The sequence below is a fragment of the Hemiscyllium ocellatum genome, chromosome 12 (genome assembly GCF_020745735.1).
Source record: "Hemiscyllium ocellatum isolate sHemOce1 chromosome 12, sHemOce1.pat.X.cur, whole genome shotgun sequence".
Lineage (NCBI taxonomy): Eukaryota > Metazoa > Chordata > Chondrichthyes > Orectolobiformes > Hemiscylliidae > Hemiscyllium > Hemiscyllium ocellatum.
In genome coordinates, this window is record NC_083412.1 from 66,966,688 (window position 1) to 66,990,580 (window position 23,893).

Genomic DNA, 23,893 nt, shown 5'->3' on the forward strand with positions numbered 1-23,893 from the left:
CCAATCAACTAAAGTCTGCACCTTGTCAAGGGTTTTCCCACTTTCAGAACAAGTCTGAAAGCAGGACGTTTAGTGGAAAAAGTTCTTGGTCTATTTTGTATAGAAAATGTGCAGGATCAAGCATCAATTAGGCATATGAGTAGCCGCCAGAGAGGCTTTCCAGTAGAATTTCACAGCCAGACCAAGAAATTTTGTCTGCTGGTGCTGCCAGCACAGCCAGAAACCTCACAGCCTGAAACTTCAGGGGCAGGTTCACCGGGACAAAAGGCAGTGTTTTGGTTGGAAGGTGTTTTTGGGATAGGAACTCACAAGGAGGGTTGGGATGGGAGCCTCAAATTCATGCAGAGCGAGGAACCCCATCTACCACCAAATTAACCAGCCAGATAGTCTAGTCCTTTCTCACCGCTCATCCCATCTGATCACTGGTTAACTACTTAATAGACGAAGGGTTAAGACGACCTGAGCCTTGCCACCCAAAACTCAATTTCTGAGGTGGTGGAAAGTATCTCTGTTGATTGCCCTTCCCATCATCTTCTGCACCAATTCTTGGAAAAGGGAACTTCTGCCCAGTGTGAGTGGAAGATGACTAAAAATTACAGTCCAGAAAATACTGCAGTAGCACCTCTCACAGTCAATGACATTATGACAATGGATTTTTAACCTCACTCTATATTTGGGGGATAATGTTCTGGAATTTCACGGTGGAAACAGTGCAGCAACATTCATCAATATCATGTTTAAGGCCCTATCTCATTAAACAATAAATCACAAGGATACAGGAATAAACTAAATGAAGAGACATAAACACAGTGAATTATATTAGATACAGCAAAAGAAATAATTAAGAAAAAAAGAGGGAAAATGTTTCACAAAATTTAAAATTAATTAACAAGCATATCAAAGCAGGATAGTGTGTGAAAAGTTCAAGGATTCTTAACAAATGAAGTATGAGACTAATCCCTTGTCCATCGTGGTTGGAAATTTTTCAGAAGGACTTAAGAATTGTTAAAAGAAAAAAACATCGATTCCCTTCAAGTTCCTTGCAGTTCATTTCTACAATCTTTGAAACCCCAGGTCCCAAAGTACTTTTGCCATTCTAGGGGCACAACATTTGGTACATTTTGCCTCTAGCCTCATGTATTGTATCCCACAATTATTTTTCTGGATTTGCAAATTTTGAGGGTCAAGACAACTCTGGATCTGAAAATGGCTGCCTTCCCACACTAACAAGTATGTGGATGTCAATACTGCCAAGGCAACTGAGTATCACAGACTGTTTACTGTCCATTGCTAAGGGTTGTGGTGGTGCTTTTCCTAAATAAGTGGGTGCATTTCCTGATATTACAATTATGACCACACTTTAACCATTAGAACTTAACTGGCTAAAAAGGTGTTTAGGTGATGAAAGACATTTCTTAAATAGATTCTTTAAAATAAAACCATTAGCAAGTCAGGCAAAGATGATAACAATTTTATAGATTATTCTAAAATATCCCAAAAGTTGAAAAGGGAACATGTAAAATGTCTTCCATGTACTAAATACAGTAAAAGAATGAACATGTTTGTGACTTTACTACAAAAAGTGAATATTTCTTGTTCAAGATCAAGACATCCACATGGAAAGAACAATAAGCTCAACCGGTCCTTTAGTTGTCCTTTTTTTTCCACAAATCCCACATCCAACTCTTTGGATCCGACAACTTTTGTTAGTACTGTATCGCAAAATTCAAATGATGATACGTTGACATCGTACATAATTCCAGTCCATTCAAGCTGACATGAGTGACTTCAATATGTAATGAATTATGTCTTTTAAACAGATGAAACCATTTTTGAATGGTGAAAAATGTGCAGCTCGAGAAAGCTTTACTGTCACTTTAATATAAATTATAAAGTGCATTTTCTTTTGAGAATTAAATTGATCAATTTTCCCAAAATTCATTACTGGGGTCAAAATCACAACAAATCATTCTAAGTTATGGTACAGACTTGTTTTGTGAGACAGGTGATTTAATGGGTAAGGAAACTAACAGCTTGCAGAACATAACTTTTAAATAGATGATTAGGTAGCATAATACAGTTTTCCTTTTTCAGGTGCATTGCACTTCAGTTAAAGGGGACGTCTCCCTCTACATAGTCATCCCAAATCTCTCCACCGACACTTCGGATTAACTAGGCTCCTATGTCAGGATCAAGATGTGCTGGTAAGCACTCTGCTCTCTAGGATTCAGTAAAGTGCACAAAAATGAGTTTAGCAATATCACAGGATGTTGCCACAGGTACGATCTCTGATCAACAACTTGTATTTCTAAACATTTTTTTCCCAACCTCCCCATTTTCGACTGCCTTGAAAGCCACTATAATCTCAAATTTCCTTTTGTTCTGATAAACTTTTAGCTTGATGATATTTTAACTCAGTTTCTCTTTCCACAGAGGCTACCTGACCTGCTATCTCCAGTATTTTCTGTTTTTATAGAGTTATAGAGGTTCATAGCTTGGAAATAGGCCTTTCTGCTGAACTTGTCCATGCCGCCCAGTTTTCACAATTAATCCAGTCCCATTTATTGCTAAGTTTGTGTTAGAATATTTCCCATTCCATAGTGGCTAATAGTTGAAGATACACTCGGAGGCATAGAGTTCACAATTTGCTCTGTGCTAAATACAAGGGTTGTATTTAAAAAGCCAGTCGAAATTATATGACTGTTTAATTGAGATACCACAGTGTTAATCAAGTTTTGTTATACTCATTTTCACTCTTAGCTGAGTCTACATTTTTAAAATTTGTTTTGATTCATTCATAAATGCACCTGAAATGCTGTTGTTAGGAACTTCTTAGACTCTTTAGGATTTTTAAAGCATTTTTGGCAGATCTTCAGAAAAGAAAAATGTTCTTGTGTTAACTTGTGTATTGACTACAAGTGTTGATGACCATTCCTCACCTCAATCTAACACGGGGCCAATGTTTGAAGAAATATTTGAGTTTTTTCAAACAATTTTGATAAAAAGCAGAACACACGTACTCTAATATCTATAGTTAAGATGACCAATTTTTGACAGTAATAACTTGAACATAAAATGAGTAACTGGAAACTACATCAACTTTGTCACAGCAAGCTCCAATATTACAAATTCTTCAGTGCAAGCATATTGAGCCTACAATTAAAAAGAGTTCAATAAGATGAACCACGAACAAGAAATAAATCTGTCAAACCCGCAAAAGTGTTCAGCAAGGGGGTTTACTCTAGATTGCCTTATGCATCAAAAAGCTTGGTATTTTTCTTACCTAAACAATGGAAATGGAATTTGATGGGACGCAGTTTTTTCTGATTTTCTTCTCACTTGTTCACGACCTGAAAGGAAACAGATTTGACAATATGAATCAACTAAACACTAAATGGTTAATAATATGGATGTGCATTACAAAGACACATTACATATTGCCTCAACAACTGGATATACATCACCGAAAATGGTCAGATTCCATATACCTCATGTCTTGTCAAAACATTTAAAATCCTCACTTTCCATCCCACTTCACATGATTTCATCTTCCCACAAGCAATAAATCACACAACCTCTCTCAATCTTATATGGTGGAATCTGGACATTCGGCAGTAATAACGCATTGGCTATACATAAACTTCCAACTGAAGACATTGTAATTTAATTATATGAAATGTTTTTACCATCAGTCCATTCACACAACAACAAAACTTAATTACCATAGTGCAAAACACAGTCAAAAGACTTGCAGGTCTCTGACAGGAATGCAGACACATTCATATATGAAGTGAGCCACCTTGTTTAAATTCTGAAGGCTTAAAGACTTCAGAGATACTGCGCTTAAACAGGTCTGTCAATAAACTGGTTCCATGTCTATGGTTTGCCCTCCATACTGCTTTGATCAAATGTACATTGTTTTTCAACACCTGTTTCTTGATCCGTCAATCCAATCTAATCTTAAATGCTAAGAGTTTTTGCCTACTACAAAAACTGTGTTTAATCCTCTATTAATGGCTACTCAACAGCAATAAACAGTCTGCTTTTATTTATCCTATTACATCCTGCTGTCAAAATTCTAGCAAAAAAGAAAGACGTTTGAAATTTCTTTAGTCATCAACTCCCCTACTCACCTAAACCCATCCAACCCCTCAGAGGTAATGATTTTATATAGCTCAACACAGGAGGGTTATCTTGCCTGAAGCCAGTTAACAGCTCACCAATCATTGAGTGCAAAATGGCCAGAATGGGAGCAGACTTACCCCTGATACTTCAACTTGGAAGGGATTCTCCACCTATCAATCCAACTGCACAAAAGATCTCCCAACGGTTGTCATTCGGTCGTAATCTGGAGCAAGAAACCCAGCCTGAGTCCAGAGGGGCTGAAGCTGATTTTACTACCTTTATATTCATCTCCAGTTTACCTTAGCTGACAGACCAGACATCAGACCCAGGACATATTCACTACAAAACTCACCAATGTCAAGGAATAATTTCAGTTTAATCTTGATTTTTGCTACAGATTGCCTGAAATTCCCTCTATTAAAGTTAAAAATTCATCAAACCATATCCTTCCAAGAGATATCTACAATGAGTGTTTACCCCAGATGGAGAAAGGCTTTGGAGAACGGTGCAGAATTCATAATTCATCAAAACAAAACGCGACTTCACATATATCAAAGCGAAGCCTCATTATTAAACACACTACAGTTCCTTCCAAGATTCTTTTCTTCAATTGGAGAAAAAGAAAAATGAGACTGTACTGTTGAACCAATGTTATCAGGGAAGACCTGTGGTCTTGAAACAGTAAAAAGCATAGCTGCCAAGAATATTTCATAACATTAATAGGAAACACAGAGAGGCAGATTTGCGTTGCCACAGTAGCATTCCTGCCCTGAACCAAGCAATCCAGGTTAGAGTCCCACCTGCCCCAGAGGTATGTAATTACAACTCTGAACAGATTGATTAGAAAAAAAAAGGTAATAAAATGAGGAAAGACATAAAACAAATCTATTTGATAACATTCCAAATTTAACCATGTAATAGAGTATCTTCATTCAATAATTCATTTCTCTCTTTACCTGTAATAACTTTATCAACAAATTATAAAGTGGCTATGTACCTTGTCTAACCTCTCTCCATATGGTTAGGAACGTATTCCACTATTTTGGAATGAACCTTAGGATGTCTCTTATGTTAAGTGCAAGTTGTCATCTTTAGACCATAGATGTAATGAACACAAGATGTTCCCGGGTCTCTGGCCTTTTAATACATAGAGTATTTAGTTTTATTTAAAATGTCAAGGTTTTGTTCCATTCTTAAAAAACATCGTGAACATGTTTTGTTTACACGATGTGGCCTGGAATCACATGGTACAAGAATTACTTTGTTTCACACTGTTATCTATGCAAATTGAGAAGACTACATCAAGGGTGGAACTCTGGTGCTCTATATTAAATAGACAGGACAAGGAAAATGGATCCAAAATGAACTTACACCATTCCACAGCTGTAGCAGTTTTTTCTATCACAACTGTAATAGTGTGTACTTTTTTGAAAAAGTTTACCTCGAGTTCAATAAACAATTGTTACTTATATTTAAAGTTTGAGAGCCCGCTTTGGTGTGCCAAATGAAGACCTCCTGTAACCAAATGCTCAATGTTCATCAACTCTTGTAGTTAAGGTTGTCAGCTCAACTACCCCTAGAGTACATACCCAAGAAAAATGGCCAAACTCTACACATTACACTGTCTAATCAAAGCACCACACAGATGTAGCAAGACTTCAATAAGTTTACACTTCATCCTTCTTGTAATAGCATTCTGTTTGTCTTCCAAATAACTTGCTCTACCTGCATGCCTACTTGGTGATTCTTGTACAAGATCACCTAGGTCTGTACGTAACATAGCACTCTGCACTCTCTTCCCATTAAAACAATACTGCTTTCCTATTGGTCCTGCCAAAATGGACAATCTCTATTTCCTCACACTATACTCCATATCGGCACAATTCAGTCAGACACTTCATCCAAGTCATGAATAAAGATCAGCACTGAGCCATGTGGCACTTCAGTAATTACAGTTTGCCAAATAAAAATAATCGTTTTTATTCCTCTGTGTGGCTTTTGTTAACAAATTGATCCTAGCCCAATACAAATATATCAACCGACACCACGAGTTCTTACCTAGTACAGCAATCTCATCAAATGTCTTTTGGAAATCCAAATACACCAACACCTACCTATTGCCTTTATCCAGCCTGCTTGCAACACCCTCAAAAGAATGGAAATAAACTTGTCAATTAATTTCCCTCTTTCGCTCAACCTAGACTGTGTCTGACCTGACCAATGCAGACTCTGCCTAATTGTATTACGATTTCCTTAATGTCCTGCTACCACTTCTTGTGTCACAGACTCTAGCATTTTCTCAATGACAGACAATATAGTTTGCTGTCTCTCTCTCTACTTTCTTGAACAAAGCTAATATTTGTAGCTTACCAATCCACTGGAATCTTTCCAAATCTAGGGAATTTTGACAGAATACAACCAATGCATCTATCATCACTGCAACCCCTTTTTTAAAAGCCCAAGGATGCAGGCCATCAGATTCAGGAACTGGCTTAAGTTACAATGGCACTCCCCTTACTTTTCTCCAGCAGTGATAGTATGAGTTCTTCTATCCTTTTAGTTTTTTTTTGGTGTCCTCTGCTCTGAAGATGGATACAAAAAAACTTGGTCAAAGAGTTTGCCATTGCCTTGTTTCCAATTATTAAATTCCCAGTCTCAATCTCTATGGAACCAACATTCACTTTTGTTACTCTTCTCTCTCATACATTTGCAGAAACCTTCACGGTTTGTTTATATTTTTCTTGATAACATTCTCTTACACTCCAATTTCTACCCCAGCTTTCTTTGGTCATTCATTTCTAATTTCTATAATGTTCACAACTTTCTGGTCCGCTGCTAACCTTCAGAGTGTTATACCGGTTTCTTTCAACTTGATGCAACCCTCAACTTCCTCGGTTTGCCCTAGATGGTGCGGCTTTTAGGCAGAAACTTTCTTCCTCAATATCTCTCGAAATGTCTGCCACTGCTTCTCATCAAAAATTGACGAGTTTGGAATAGAATGAATTGGAAGCTAGATACAAAATTTAATGCATCCATGTTGTAAATACATTGATAATTGTATCAGCACAAAATACATCAACCATATTTGGACATGTGCTAAACAGCACACATTTGGACTAATATTTATCTAGTTAATACAAACAGACAGTGTTCACAGTAGACCAAATTTACAAATAAATTCAAAGATTAAGGCAAGTCACTGAGTTAAAATTAAAGTGTCATGGCTATATTCTTGGTTAGCAAATCACATTTAGGAAATTCATTAGAAATCATTACATTTTTTTTTACATTAGACTTACAGTGTGGAAACAGGCCCTTCGGCCCAACAAGTCCACACCGACCCGCCGAAGCGCAACCCACCCATACCCCTACATTTACCCCTTACCTAACACTAGGGGCAATTTAGCTTGGCCAATTCACCTGACCCGCACATCTTTGTGACTGTGGGAGGAAACCGGAGCACCCGGAGGAAACCCACGCAGACACGGGGAGAACGTGCAAACTCCACACAGTCAGTCGCCTGAGTCAGGAATTGAACCCGGGTCTACAGGCGCTGTGAGGCAGCAGTGCTAACCACTGTGCCACCATGCCGCCCATTACAAATCAATCAAGGAACAAATGAGAAAACAGCCCACCGAAGTTTTTTTTTTTAAAAAGTTATTGCCAGATTCAAAAAACACACTTAGAGATATGGGCCAACAGCAATGAGCTCCTAGTTACTGCTGCTTTCTAAAAGCATCGAACAATGGTCGTTTTTATGAAGTTTCATTAAAATCTGATGAAGCATTTAACATTGACTGGGCAATATTTATTCTCTTGAGGGCAACACCATAACAAATTGCTCTCCCTCTACATACACAAAGGAAAAATTAATGTTTTTTTAAATGACAAAATGTTACGTAGCATTACTGCTGGTGTCACACAGGCTACATGTTTTGATTTTAATTCCACCAAAAATTAAAGACTGTCCATTCTCAAACACATTAACACACATTCAAAATTAGTTTATTAGAGTGGTCAATTGTATAGAAGGGCTTTCTTTTAAAGTTTGGATATATTAAAATGTACTCGACAGATTTTCCTTGTCATTATCTTCATCAGATCTAAGTTTTAGTTGTTGCTTGAAAAATATTTGCCTTCTTCTGTAGTTAATTTTGCAAAGCAGAAATAAAAGGATTATTTTAAATAGTAAAACGCATTTCAAAAAATAAAGAGAATAAATCAAATGGATATCTGCAGCTATCTCCCTCCTTCTAAAAGAACAGTGAAAACTGCATTGTTTCAAAACATAAGTACCTAAAACCAAATATGATGAGAGTCAAGCAAGCAAGTAACAATATAAGTGGATTCAGCCAGAACCAAAGTTCCAAAATAAACAAATACTCCAGCCACAAAGGAGCTCATCAGTCTGATTTTCCAGAAATTATCACTGATGTCCCACAGCAAAGTGATCAATGTGACCACACCGTCAATGAGGACAAGCATAAAATTGGAATCCTTGCTCATCAAGGACAGATAAACTCCAAAATATTTGGAAGGCTGGATTATTAGTGATATCAACTTGTCACCTATCTAATGAGTTTATTCCTTGAGTAGTCTCACCATCTTGAAATTGTCACTAAAGTCAAAATAATTTAATGATTAGTTATTCACTTGATACTACTTTACAATTATATCCTGAACCACCTTTATAAGCTCTTATGCATTGGATTAAGTGAATTTATTTGAATCTGAGTGAACAGTAAGTCAATTAACTGTTTGTTGTTCAATTGCTGGGTTTTATGACCTATAATCATTTACATCTAATAATTTTTATATGGTCTATATTAAGTTTTAAGATGTGAATGACAGTTTATAGCTTTTAGCACATTGACATTTCTGACAAGAAAGGATCAATTCATTCACTCAATATATTTTGGTTTTCCAAATAATAAAAGGTAAGGTGAACGATACATAGTCAGAACAGGATAACATGAGGCAATACAACAAGCCAGCTTTTACATTATTCACACTTCAACATTCAACGATTTCCATCATCTGCAGTCATTGTTGATACCACTAATTATCCAACCTTCCAAATATGTTGGATTTTATCTGTTCTTGATTAGCAAGGAGTCCAATTTTATGCTTGTCCTCATTGACAGTGTAGTCAGTTAAGGCAAGGGATAAAGGAATTACCTCCTATGCTTGGTGTTTTTTGGTAAATACATGTCAGCATCTCAAGTTTCCTAAACCAATGTTCTTACAGGAAGGTTTTCTACATAGTAATATAACTGATGTTCCAAATTTTCAAACTGTGTTTTTACCTCTGCCACTGACAGTGGGTGAAGCTAATAATGTTGTCACTATTTATTGGTATGTTTGTCTGAAAACAAAATATTGCCAAAATGTAATGGATGATTTTCAACAAAATCTGGTACACAGACAGAATTAAACCAAAGGAAGGGCTGGTGGCACATGTTTCTGAATGTTGCTTCCACTTACTTATCAATATAATTGAAACAGGTTATTCAAAATAAATAACTGAAATTTCAGTTAAAGTTTCTCTTTATCTGTTGTGGCTGCATCATAAGATCATAATATAGCCACAGTAATGTATAGTAAAGGACTGATTACAATGCGCAAAAAAAGACTTGCCTCTATATAGTATCTTTTGCAACACCAGACATCACAAAGCAGTTCACAGCCAATAGGTACTTTTTGAAGCATAGTAACGGTTATAATGTAAGCAGCACAGCAAACAACTGCAAATAACGAATTCCCACAAACAGTGTGGTGACAATAGCCAAATAACTTGTTTTGTAATGTTGATGGATAAATATTGGCCAGGACACAGAGGATAACTCTTTAAAAACAGTACCATGGGACAGTTTACAAGTATTTTTATTCTGCGAAAGTCTTCCTTGCTAAACTTTTGCCTGTTCTTGTTCAGGATTGGAAGTGGGATTCTGTATCTTCTGAGGCGGCCCACACTTAATCAACTGAAGGAGAGCTTGAGCACAGCAGATTCGGAAAAACGGATGAACAACTTCAGCCTGGATTTGGGTCCCTGTGTGGTGGCTGAGGTTCTGGGGGGTCATGACCAAGGAGACCCCTGACAGCCTGGAAAAGGCCATGCCTCCAGTGAGATTTGACCTGAAAGATTCTTTCAGCCAGGCAAACTCAAAAGGAACCTCAGCAAAACAACAATTCTCATGGAATTGGGGGAAAAGAGGGGTTTGAAGGAGCCTTTAACTGCGGCATTAAAAAGACCTTACCAAAACAAGGGTAGTCTGGACTTGAACCCCAAGGATGTGGATTGCTTCAGAGCTACATGTTTTCTGACATTATGGTGGGGTCATTGCTATCTGGATACATTCACCATAGCAGGCAGACAGGATTACTAAACAAAATGTGTCCTGCAACTCAATTTATTTTATGGAGAAAAGTGGGACTTCAATTTGTCATCCTATCCAAATGAGGGCATCTCCAACAGTGCAGGCCTCCCTCCATACCCTGCAGTGGTGTGTCAGTTTTGGTTTTTTTGCTGTCCTGAGTACTGGAATGGAACAAGAAACCACAACATTCCGACTCAGAGGCATGTTACCAAATAAGCCACAGATGACAGCAATACATTAAAGATGACAAAACTGAAAATGAAATTAGACTTTTTTGAAAAAATAAAACGAGAACTTCAAATTTGTAATAACTTAATTGATGCTATCTTCTAGTTCAAACTTCATGGATTGTTTTATTCAATATTAGGTCAAGTTTTGTATCATACAACAGTTGGCAGTACAGACTGTAACTGCTAGTGTGCTTTGTGTGACTGATAGAAAGCATTCACACTGAAGAATTCATGACTGGATGTCATTACCACAAGCCTAACAAGAAATAACAAATCATTAGCAGGCATTTAATATTTTAAAGCAGTTTATGATAGTTGTACGTATGATTGTTCGAGCAATTTTATCATTCACAACATACCTGAAAATAAATTACGAGAAAAATATTTAAATGCAAAATAAACAGCTTCTTGACCAGCACTTTTTATTTCAACAAAATCTGAGCTGTGCTAATGCTGATGGTCATCAGGAAGTCCCTCCTTTGCATAATGATTAAAGCAGTCATTGGTTCTTAATATCTGTCACTCAATACGTTCTGAGCGCATTTAAAAAGAAATACATCAAGTACATAATTCAGGATGCACGACACTAGGTTAACTCTAGTAATCAAACAAACTAAATTGGAAACAATTCTTTAAGAAATTGAGAAAATCAGTTTTTGTTTCCCTTGCCTTGATTCTTTGAAAAACTTTCTGCTCTAGCTGAAGGTCACATAAATTGCCCGGCTCTTCCTAGGATGGTGGAAAATTATGCCAGGACAGACTTTTGCCTGCCCACATGATGGTAACCATCAGCATTTTTCTGGGTTTAGGGTGTAGAAGTGGGAGAGGGAGAGTTCTCAGACAAAGTTAACTATGCAATCAGATTCCTGCTCCTACGGTTTCCTACCGGAGGGCAACACATAGCTTTTACCTGCAGCATTCAACATGCTGATTCAGCATTGAAGCCCAGAATTTTCAAAATGTTAATCAAGCAAAGAACAAAGAATTCTGAGTACAAGAATTAGAGTGTGGTTGGTTCTGAAAGCAACCATAAGAATTGAAGTTTTTACATCTTTGTAATGGCAAGAAAGAGAAAAATATTTCACTATTAAACAAACAAATGTCAGACAAAATCTGCAGTTGTTTATGGATTCAGGAAATGTCTTCCTATTTGAAAATATTCCTAATTTAACTATACAATAATGTCACCTTCATGAGATCTCAATCTAAATATTAACTATAAATTTCCAATGTGCTATATTTTATATTAGTAGGCAATTTGTTAATTTGCAAAATATTGATCAACATAACAGGTCAAAATATCAGAGCTGATTAAATTGCAGGTGATATTCTATGTAATTATATTATATGCACATTTGAGTCAAACACATTGATAAATTTTCAATGCCCATTTGTTCTCAGTACTACCATCTAGGAACTGGTGACATAAAAACGGTACAAAGCAATTTAAAGCTAGTTACTCTAACAACATTATTTTTAAACTGTGCCAATTTAAGAGTTTCTTCTTTAGAAAAACAACATGTTGTAAACTTCAAACAATAATTCAAACAAGACCCAAGTGGCGTTCTTGGCATTATTGTTATTCCACAAGAGCTCTGAGGAGCTTCATACAAGAAAGAAAATCTGTCACTGAAAGTTACTCAATATTTTGATCTCTGCTTATTTTGGGGGAAAATTGAACATAAATCTAGGACACAAGATTGGGTGCAATTTTTTAGTTGACGTGATAATAAGTAAATTACAGGAGTAAATCTTAAACAAGAATCAATTTCAAGTAAACACTCTATTCATTCAGTATTCCCAAATCAAGAATTCCAAATACTAGCTATTACACTCTGAATTAAATCTGAAAAGGGATATACTGGAGGTTGAAGCGGGGAGAGAGAATTCATGCTGGTCTGTTTAAAGCTATATTTAATGTTATTTGCTTTCACTGACAATTTGTGTTCGATCAAACATGTCTTGCTGAAGGTCTATAATTGATTGTCCCAAATTATTAACAAGTACAGATCAAGGAGTCACCTGTCCATACATTTCAATGGAAAGTTGAAATAATCTCCTATAATATTAAGGGCTTCAACTCATTCACCAGCCAGACAGTGCTCTGAAAATGGAATTTATTGCTATCATGTTTGCATTGTCATGAAGTGTTTTTGTTTTAACTGCTGTCTAAATACTGAATTTTTACATCATTACCAAATATTCTTGCTGCTCCTAGGCAATCACTACAAAGCGATGGCAGCATTGAAATGAGAGTGCCTCATGATTTCCAAAGTATTTTATCCTAGAGTAGTATAGAATTCAGACAACTTAATTCTCAGGGCTCTGGCACCTTCTCCATGATATGTAACCATGGAGGTAGTTTCATTGCTTGGTAATTCGCTCAGGTTTTTACACTCTGCCACTTAGAAATTCTCCATTCTAAACAGACAGCCTAACACCAGGCAGAAACTGGAATCATAAATTCATGGCCACGCCTTAAATGTTCCATGACATGGTATGTTGGTAAACAATGCATTGTTCCACAAGAAATCGCAAAAAAAACTTCTATTTTATACTTTTATCAAAAGAACTGTGCAAGAAGAATTCTAATAAACTGAGTAAAACAATGCAAACATTGGTTAAGCATTCTAGCTATATTTAATGCAAGTTTTAATAAAAGACAAAGGACCAAAATGTAACAGGGAATGACAAAATGCTGTATATTTTTAAAGTTATAACATTAAAATATGCTTAAGACCTAAATACAAACATTAAGAGACTTGTCACTTATCAGGCATCAAGATATATCACATTCCCTTTGTGATTTCAGAGTGCCTGAGACTTCCCAAAATAAAAGTGAAATTCTGGTATTTGCTAAAGCAGCAGAGTAACGCAATATCAAATAGAATCCTGCAGATTTTGTAAATCAGAAATAAAGACAAAAATATAATCAGAAAAGACTGCAAAGCTACCTCAGAATTTTAGGCAGCATCGCTTTAGATATGAATTAGGATTATATGTAGACCATTGAAAGTCAGTGAGTCATAGAGATGTACAGCATGCAAACAGACCCTTCAGTCCAACCCGTCCATGCTGACGAGATATCCTAACCCAATCTAGTCCCACCTGCCAGCACCCAGTCCATATCCCTCCAAACTCTTCCTATTCATATACCCATCCAAATGCCTTTTAAATGTTGCACTTGTACCAGCCTCCACCACTTCCTCTGGCAGCTCATTCCATACACGTACCACCCTCTGCGTGAAAAAGTTGCCCCTTAGGTCTCTTTTATATCTTTCCCCTCTCACCCTAAACCTATGCCCTCTAATTCCTAGGCATTTGTCAGCCCATAGTTCCAATAATCTGTCCCATTTCTCTAGTGATTGTGATTTTCCAAATTCCTGTCTTTATCATTTTTCACCTCAAACCACACCACTTCTATTCTTTGGGTTTCTAAACTTGGGTCCTCCCTCTCAATTGTGCGGAGTGAAACAGAGGCATGAAAATGATGTCCTTAAGTTCAAGGACCAAACTTTTTCTGGCTAGTAGGAAAGCCAGTCAGCTTAATCTTTCTTAATAGCAATCAACGTGGTTTCACATCACTGATTCAAAGGGATATCCCATACATCATTGAATTCATCAGCCTTAAATAAATACAACTATGAATTGTGAACTTCTAAACAACCTGCCGCAGAATTGAAAGTAAATGGGTAAATTGGACAGGTGCAATTGCCTAGGATGATGACAGACCGGAGCTTGGTTTTTAAAATGGTGCGAGAATTATAGTGCAATAGAACACTGTTCTGTCACCCCTTCAGGATCTATACTGATGCACCTGCTGCATGTATCACAAAGGTTGGATTCCATGAAGCAGCATTTCCATTGTTGAGCTTCACAGGAAAAAACAACAATTGAGAATTTACAAAAAAAATCAATGCATTCACACAATTTTGTAGCCATCAAAATTAATGGACAGAAAGTCGAGTGTTGTACAATGATCTCCACATCTTGGATGCATGCTTAATTTGCTCAATTTTCAGTATAGAAAGCATCAATTCATCTCCCCTGAGAGAGTATGGGTACAGTTTCAATCCAGTTCTCATGGGTACAAACCTATAAACTTACCTACTACTTGCAAAATTCTAATCTTTCTACATTTCACCAGCAATCTCAGTTAAGATGATAGAAGGACATCTCATGTAAGAAAAGGAGAATGTACATATTTGTATTTAAAGAATATGTCGCAGCATCATTCATAAACCAAACTCAAGAATACAACACTGGATAATATTGTCAGTAAACAGTTAAGACCAAGTCCCAAGACAACAAGAAAACATAATTTTTAAAACAAAAAATCAAAAGTCTTTGCAAAACTCAGAATACTTAGAAGACAGTTTCAAGGGTGTCCAAACAGAACAGCATTGTTTCACAACTGAAGGGGGTACAACAGCATTTCTACAGCCACGATAAGGCCGAGGCAGCAAGTTTCCTTTTAAGACTTTAAGACAAGAATGGGAGTTATAAAAACACATTTTAAAAAAATGAAAACCTGTGTGCTGGATTGTGATAAAGAGAGAAATTTATAGTAAGAGAAAAGCAACAATAGTGAGAATCGCAGGGGAAAAGATCAGCAGAAAATGAAGGATGTTAAGAATGATTCTGAAAGCAAATAGTTGAGAGCGATGCAGAAAAATCTTCATGAAACAGCAAAGATGATTAGTAATTTTTTTTAAAAACAAGTTTAGCAAAAATGCATATGTCATACAGGTCATATATTTCAAGGCAAAATGTCTACCTTCCCAGAAACTCAGTTGCCTTGAATCATAGCTAATATTTAAACGGTAGCAATAATGAAAACTTATTGAAACAACAAACAAGCTACATCAAAACAAAGAAGTCACAAAACACCTCTAAACAAAGTGACCTTAATGATAAATGATAAAGATTTAAAACTTTTCAATGAGCGAGAGAGCTCTTCCTGTCACAGCTGTCTACCAAGGATGAAAACAACTACTCCATCTGATCTAACTTGCACATAGTTTTTCTTAATCCAATTTTCACTATTACAATGAAGAAAGCATACAAATTATTATCATGTTGATATTTATCTGGCAAAAGTTTGGGAACTGCTGGTTTCTGACTGTGGTAGCAATCCTTTGACATCTGCAGTGTATCTATACTCCATGTAAGATTTTTCTCACTTCTACCTCCACATCTTCCTTCCTTCCTTCCTTCCCCCCACCACCCCCCCCACCCCCACCCCCATACCAGCTTTGTCGTTGAAGGCTTTCCAACATCTTTGCTATCCTACACACACATGTTTCAGCTTTTAAGAAGTCTCAGACACACATGTTGCTCTTTCTCCAGTCACTGCTTTTGTAATAGATTCTTCTGGATTGTTTGATTTTTTCCATTTGGAAAAGGTAGCCTCAATTCCAAAGTATCCATACTCACAAATTTACACTTGGTTTTGTTTCACACATTGTAGACTTAATAGTGTGGAAGAAAATCACCAGTATGAATGAACTACATATATCAGACTGTACTTAAAATTCTGTTAGATGCTTTAACATAAAAAGTCATTGATCTGAAACACTAAGTACTCTCGCTGCAGAGGCTGCCAGGCAGGCTGAATATTTCCCGTATTTTCTGTTTTTGGTTGCAATTATGCTGGTTTTTCAGTTGTTACAATATAGGCTGAAATAAAGTAAGCATGTAGCACCAGTTAGCACTAGTATAATTTCCAGAGAATCTTCATTAACTGGCACTATCTCCAGTGACTGGCACAACTGCCATTCAAGGAAATTTGAGTGAAATATTTCTTAATGGTACATGCAAACATATAAATGAGGAAAAAGCAAACTGCTCAGCCCCTCAGGCCCACTTCATTCAACAAGATCATAGCTGACCTGATTATTCCACATTGCCATGTAGCCGGAGAACCTGTCACATTCTGCCCTCTCCCTGCCTGCCCTACCCCAAAATTATCAAGGGACTATTTACCTCTGAATATTTATTTAGCCAATCTCCTTCACCATCTTTTTGGAAAGAGAGTTTCAAAGATTCTCAAGCTTTTGAGAGAAATAAAATCAAGCAGGTGAGGCCTTATTTTTAAACAGTGACTACCAGTTCCAGATTCTCCCATAACTGGACACATTCTTTCCACATCTACCCTATCAAAATCCCTCAGGATCTTTTATGGTACAATCACATCACTTCTTAATCTTCTAAACTCCAAGGACATACAAGTCTAGGTTATCCAACCTTTCCTTCTAGGATAGTGCTGTTTTCCCAGGTACTCGTCTAGTAAACCTTCTCAAACCGCTTCTAATGCACTTATATGCATCCATAATAAGGACATCAATAATGTACAAAGCACTTCAGATGTGGTCTCACTAATGCCCTGCATAACTGAAGCATAGAGGTTAGCTAGCTAGCTAGGAAACAGGACAATAAAAGGACTCTCCTTTACCAGTTAATTCCTCATCGAGAAAATTAACAATTTGAAGCATCCCATCGAAAACAGTAACAAAATTGGTCAACCTAGTCTGGAGTCTGTTTCTAACAAACTGGGGCCTTGTCCAGGATTTTAACTCAGACAAAAGAATTAGAGTGGGCAAATGGTCAATTACAAACGACTTTCTTTAAAAACAAAACTGCTTAGGATTCTGAGAGTTTGGTCTGCAACAGTATAGAAACATTCGCTATCGATGTCTGTGTGTTCATAGAATTATTGGAAATTATTTTGGAAGATTTAAAAGCTCTCTGCTTCAATCCGTTAAAAGTTTTGGGGGCAATTGGAATTAGAATTATGCCTGAAAATCAGAAAACTCAAGAATTTAAAACATTGAGGATAGAGTTGTGGTGACAAGATTAAAATTGGAGCTGGAGCAATTAGGATTTCAAGAAAAAATGAGAGAGAGAGGGGGAGGAAAGAAATAAATAAATAAGAAGGCCGAGAGGAGAGATTGTTTCAGGAAATAGTCCACGAAAAGGAATTACAATTAGTGCTGAGGAGCAGCAATCCCATGACGGTGCACGAAGGCAGCACTGGCTCAGACTTCAGCACAGAGGCAGTTTGGACATTTAATTCCCAAGGTTGAAGAGGCAGAGGTAGAAGCTGTCTTTTTTCTCTTTCAAGTGGGTGGCACAGCAGTTAACATGGCTAGTCCATCAATATCCTTTTCAATGCAGTGTAAGTTTACAGGGAAGGTGCATGAGGTTTACTCCCTCTTGCCTGAGCAATGCACGGCTGATTATTAGGCAACAACAAAAAGTTATCTTAAGTATACATGAGTTAGTGCCAGCAGTGCACCAAAGATTCCATATCCTTATCAAAGGCTTTACCAGATATATGTGGAATTTGAAAGGCTTAAGCAGCTTGCTTTTGAACAGTGGGTACAGGCACTTAACAGAAGCAATTTTGAAAAACTCTGAAATAATCCTTCAGGAATTTAAAGAGAAGTGGACAATTGCCCAGTTACGTCCTGTATATAAAACAAACAAATTCAATCCAACCAATTACTGCGCCATCAGTCTACTCTTGAACATCAGTAACACAATGGAAGGTGTCAATAACAGTGCTATCAAACAGCATCTGCTCAGCAATCACCTGCTTACTGATATTCAGTTTGGGTTCCACCATGATCACTCAGTTTCCTTCCTCATTAGAGCCTTGGTTCACACATTGACAAGAGAGCTTAATTCCAGAGGTGAGGTGAGAGTCAGCCCTTCAAATCAAGGCCATATTTAACGGAATATAGAAGCAAGGCGCGCTTGCAAAACTCTCCAATGGTTAGAGTCATACCTCGCACAAAGGAAGACAGTTGTAGTTGTTAGAGATCAGTCATATCAACTTTAGCTCATTTCTGAAAGAGTTTCTCAGATTAGTATTCTAGATCCAAACATCTTCAACTGCTTCATCAAAGACTGTCACTCTATATAAAGGTCAGTAGTGGAAATATTTGCCAATGATTGCACAATGTTCAGCACCAGGTGTGACTCCTCAGCTAATGAAACAGTCCATGTCCAAATGCAACAAAATCTGGATCATATCAAGACTTGGGCTGAAAAGTGGCAGGTATCCTCTTGCCACATAAATTCCAGGTAATGACCATCTCAAATAAGAGACAATTTAACTACCTCCCCTTGATGTTCAAAGGCATTTCCATCACAAAGTCCTCCACCATCAACTTCCTGTGAATTACTGTTGGCCAGAAACTGATCTGGACTCACCATATCAACAAAATAGCAACGAAAACAGGTCAGAGGCTAGGAATCGCACAGCAAATAACTCTGTTCCTGACTCCCCAAACCTGATCACCACCTACAAAACTGCAGAAGATCTTCTCGTCTGGTTATCGGATACCGAGATCAGATGTTCAGAAGATGAAGGAGATACTAACTAGAACTTCTTGGTACAGCAAAATGAGCTGACCCACTATTAGCCACATCAGCACTGAAACCGAAGCAGCAGTAATTACAGAATGCTGCTTCATTAAAAAACGAAGAGATATTTATATCATCGATAGTCACAGGCGAGGTGCCGGAAGACTGGAGGTTGGCTAACATGGCACAATCATTTCAGAAAGGTGGTCAGGAAAAGCCAGGGAACAATAGCCCGGTGAGCCTGATGACAGTGAGGGCAAGTTGTTGGAGAGAATCTTGAGAGGCAGGTTTTACATGTATATGGAAAGGCAAGGACTGATTATGGACAGTCAATGTGGCTTCGTGTGTAGGAAATCATGTCTCACAAACTTGATTGAGTTTTTTTAAAGAAGTAACAAAGAGGATTGATGAGGGCAGAACGATGGATGTAATCGAAATGACTTCAGTAAGGCGTTCAACAAGGTTCCCCATGGGACACTGGCTAGCACAGTTAGATCTCACGGAATACAGGAAGAACTAGCCATTTGGATACAGAACTGGCTGAAAGGTAGAAGATAGAGGGTGGTGGAGGAGAGTTGTTTTTCAGACTGGAGGCTTGTGACCAGTCGAGTGCCACAAGGATTGGGGCTGGGTCCACTTCTTTTCATCATTTATACAAATGATTTTGATGCAAGCATAGGAGGTATAGTTAGTAAGTTTGCAGATGACACCAAAATTGGAGGTGTAGTGGACAGCGAAGGAGGTTACCTCAGATTACAACAGGATCTTGATCAGATGGGCCAATGGGCTGAGAAGTGGCAGATGGAGTTTAATTCAGATAAATGCGAGGTGCTGCATTTTGGAAAAGCAAATCAAAGCAGGACTTATACATTTAATGGTAAGGTCCTAGGGAGTGTTGCTGAACAAAGAGACCTTGGAGTGCAGGTTCATAGCTCCTTGAAAGTGGAGTCGCAGGTAGATGGGATAGTGAAGGCGGCATTTGGTATGCTTTCCATTATTGGCCAGAGTATTGAGTAGAGGAGATGGGAGGTCATGTTGTGGCTGTACAGGACATTGGTTAGGCCTCTGTTGGAATATTGCTTGCAGTTCTGGTCTCCCTGTATCAAAAGAATGTTGTGAAACTTGAAAGAGTTCAGAAAAGATTTACAAGGATGTTGCCAGGGTTGAAGGATTTGAGCTATAGTGAGAGGCTGAATAGGCTGGGGGTGTTTTCCCTGGAGCATCAGAGGCTGAACAGTAACCTTATAGAGGTTTACAAAATTATGAGGGTAATGGATAGGGTAAACAGAAAAAGTCTTTTCCCTGGGATAGGAGAGTCCAGAATTAGAGGGCAGTGGTTTAGAGTGAGAGGGGAAAGATATTAAAAGGATCGCAAGGTGCAACCTTTCCAAGCAGAGGGTGGTGCGAGTATGGAATGGGCTGCCAGAAGAAATGGTGGAAGCTGGTAAAATTATAGCATTTAAAAGGCATCTGGATGGGTATATGAATAGGAAGGGTTTAGAGGGACATGGGCCAAGTGTTGGCCAAGGGGACTAGATTAGGTTAGGATATCTGGTCAACGTGGACAAGTTGAACCGAAGGGTCTGTTTCCATGTTGTACATCTCTATGACTAAGTCTTCACGTGGCATGGTACTCATTGAGATCCAATTAGGCTAGAGCTCAAATTTCATGTTCATACTATTCCAGGAAGAGATGATAACTTGGCGTTACTCAGCAGAAAGCTACGATGTATTACCATAATGATGGATAGTGGGAAAGGTACCACCACAGCCTAAGTAACAAAGATCAGGACATAGTACTGAGAGTATACCCAGACTGGAATAAAGGTTGAAATCTTCTTTTCACCACCAGGGATTGATCCAACAAATTCACTGATTTTACTTCACTTGAGTTAGTCTACAGACAAAAGTGCAAAGGTGTCTGAAACTACTCAAACAAAGCTTTTTCAAGAACAAAAGGCTGAAGACTTCAATCGTACTATTTAGCAGAGCTCTAACAGCAATTCTCAATAAGCCTGTGAAGTGGCCCAAGACCATCTGAACTTCTCACAAATAGTGATAAAACAAAAAAAAAATCAGACAAACGTTTCATGGCCCAAATCTTTCGACAAAACATGACATGATAGTGCTCCTACCAACACCACGCAAACCCTTAACATCGAGTGGCCTGAATACAGACGTAAAAAAGCTTAGGAAAGTGAATCATCTCAATGCAACCTCAGAATGGGAGGAGAAAAAAGGTTGTCACATGTCATCATGTTAAAGCAGTACGACCACCAAGAAGGAGCAGGCAGTTAATGGTCTGACCCATTGCCACCAATTTACAAGACGAGGATAGCAGTTAAGATGAAGACATGGGTGAGGCCCCCTATTATCTGGCTAACCAATACAGAAATACTAGCAATTGTAGTCTCCTTATTCTCCCACCTCAGCTCAGAACAGTGAACAGATTTAATGAGGCTGCTCACTGCATTCAACGGCTTATGCAGAGACGAGCCAAGCTATACCATCCTCGCTGTGGATCTGGGAGAGACCTCTCCCACAATCGAAAATGCCTATTGGCAAGGTGTAGCAACTCTGGCCCAGGTTTAAGAGGAGACTAACTACATGCTGGAACACCAGCTATGAGAGCTCAGCAGCAGCATTTGGAACTCCCCAGTTTACTCACACCCAACTGGAAAGTCCACAGTGATCCTGCATTGACTACAGAAAGTTAAAGTCGTGAAAACAGCCAACTCCTACACAAAACTGGGGAATTGTACATAAAGCAGATTGTACATAAATGATAGATTTACTCAAAAGGTGCTGGCAGATTATCTTGATTGCCCACACTTAATGAAATCACAAATCTGGTGGTGTTCTATATGGAGGGATGATGCAATTTAGTCTCAGAATTGCTCTAGCCAATTTTCAAAGACCAGTGAACCAGATAGTGGCATTTTCCTGAAACAAAATGGGAAATGATGAGATTCTTCAATGGGTTCGAGCGAAAATTTGATCTAAACCGGAGAACAGCAGATGTGCCACTGGCACACCTATTACAGAAAGAAAAACATAATATGGACTGAGAAATGACAACTAGTTTTGAAAAGTTGGAAACTATTTTAACAAGTGAGCTTATGTTTGCACTCCAAACTTTACAAATAAGCATTTAAAATAGCCAACAATTCAAGCAACATTAAAGTCAGGGCTATTCTTCTTGAAGTCGAATCTGGAAGAAAGCACCCAATTGGGTACTTTCTCAAAAACTTCATAAACATCGTAAACAGTATTCCACACTAGAGAAGAAACCCTCAACGTATGAGTGATTTTCAAACACTGAGATATGGTCTGGAATAATATAGCAACTAACTCACTTCCTGACTACCCAAATTCTGTCCATTATCCACAAGTTGGATGGGATACTCTGCACTTGCCTGGTTGGGTGCAACTCCAATAATGTTCAATAAGTTGATACCATCCAGGATAAAATGGCCTACTTGATTGGCACTACATCCGTAAGCATTCATTCCCTCCACCTCTGACACTCAATAGCAGCTGTGCGTACTGCGTACAACAGAAATTCACCGAAGTTCCCGAGACAGTACCTTTCAATCACAAGCATCTTGAAGAATAAGGGCAGCAGACATACCAGAACACCACCACTTCAAGACAGCAACTCAAGTGGATGCAATGATCTAGTTTGTTGCCAAAAGAGTATTACCCAAGAGACCCAAACTAATGTTTTGGTGACCCTTGTTGCCAAAATCCTGCCATTGCGGGTGGAATTCAATTTAAAAATCTGGAATTAATAGTCTAATGAGGAAACCACTGTCAATTTGAGTCATACAGTCTTAGAGATGTACAGTATGGAAACAGATCCTTCGGTCCAACTCATCCATGCCAATCAGATATCCCAAGCTAATCTAGTTCTATATGCCAGCACTTGGCTCATATCCCTCTAAATCCTTCCTATTCATATATCCATTCAGGTGCCTTTGAAAAGCTCAAATTGTACCAGCCTCCACCACTTCCTCAGGCAGCTCATTCCATACACACAGCACCCTCTGCATGAAAAAGTTGCCCTTTAGGTCTCTTTTATATCTTTCCCCTCTCACACTGAACCTATGCCCTCTAGCTCTGGACTCCCCACGCCAGGGAAAAGACTTTATCTATTTACTCATTACATGCCCCTCATGATTTTATAAATCTGTTAGGTCATCTCTCAGCCTCTGACATTCTTCGGGGAAAACAGCCCCAGCCTGTTTAGCCTCTCCCTGTAGCTCAAATCCTCCAGCCCTGGCAATATCCTCGTAAATCTTTTCTGAACCCTTTCAACAGCCTTCCGATAGGAAGGAGACCAGAATTGCATGCAATATTCCAAAAGTTGTCTAACCAATGTCTTGTACAGCCACAACATGACCTCCCAACCCCAATACTCAGTGCTCTGACCAATAAAGGAAAGCACACCAAATGCCTTCTTCACCAGTCATTTTTCATAGTTTTCCTAGACCAATTCTGTTTTATACTAAATACCAGCTACCAATCACAGACTGCATCATAGATCTAACATAAACAGATCTAGCATTGACTTTAGTTCCTGTGCAGATCTGACTTGATCTTTTGACTTTAAGCTAATAAGACCCAAAGCTGACATGGTTGTTGAAAAAAACCTATCTGGTTTACTAAGGTCCTTTACAGAAGGATATCTGCCATCGTTACCTGATCTGGTCTACATGTGATTACCCACCCACAGTAATGGAGGTGGTGCATTGCCCTCTTAATTGCTTCCAAAGCAATTGTAAAATAAAT

At 38.2% G+C, this 23,893-nt stretch overlaps 1 protein-coding gene across 8 annotated transcripts in view; it reads right to left on the reverse strand.

Moving 5' to 3' along the window:
* The window catches only part of LOC132821100 (HMG box transcription factor BBX), a 199,203-nt gene that overhangs the window by 148,348 nt on the left and 26,962 nt on the right, over nucleotides 1–23,893 (reverse strand). For 7 of the 8 annotated variants that reach the window (XM_060833634.1, XM_060833632.1, XM_060833630.1 and 4 more), the window contains one exon: nucleotides 3,284–3,350. The gene's annotated coding sequence lies outside the window, so the exon portion shown is untranslated. Of the gene's footprint in view, nucleotides 1–3,283; nucleotides 3,351–4,262; nucleotides 4,298–23,893 lie in introns of those variants that run through there. The other variant, XM_060833635.1, reaches the window with a different exon arrangement.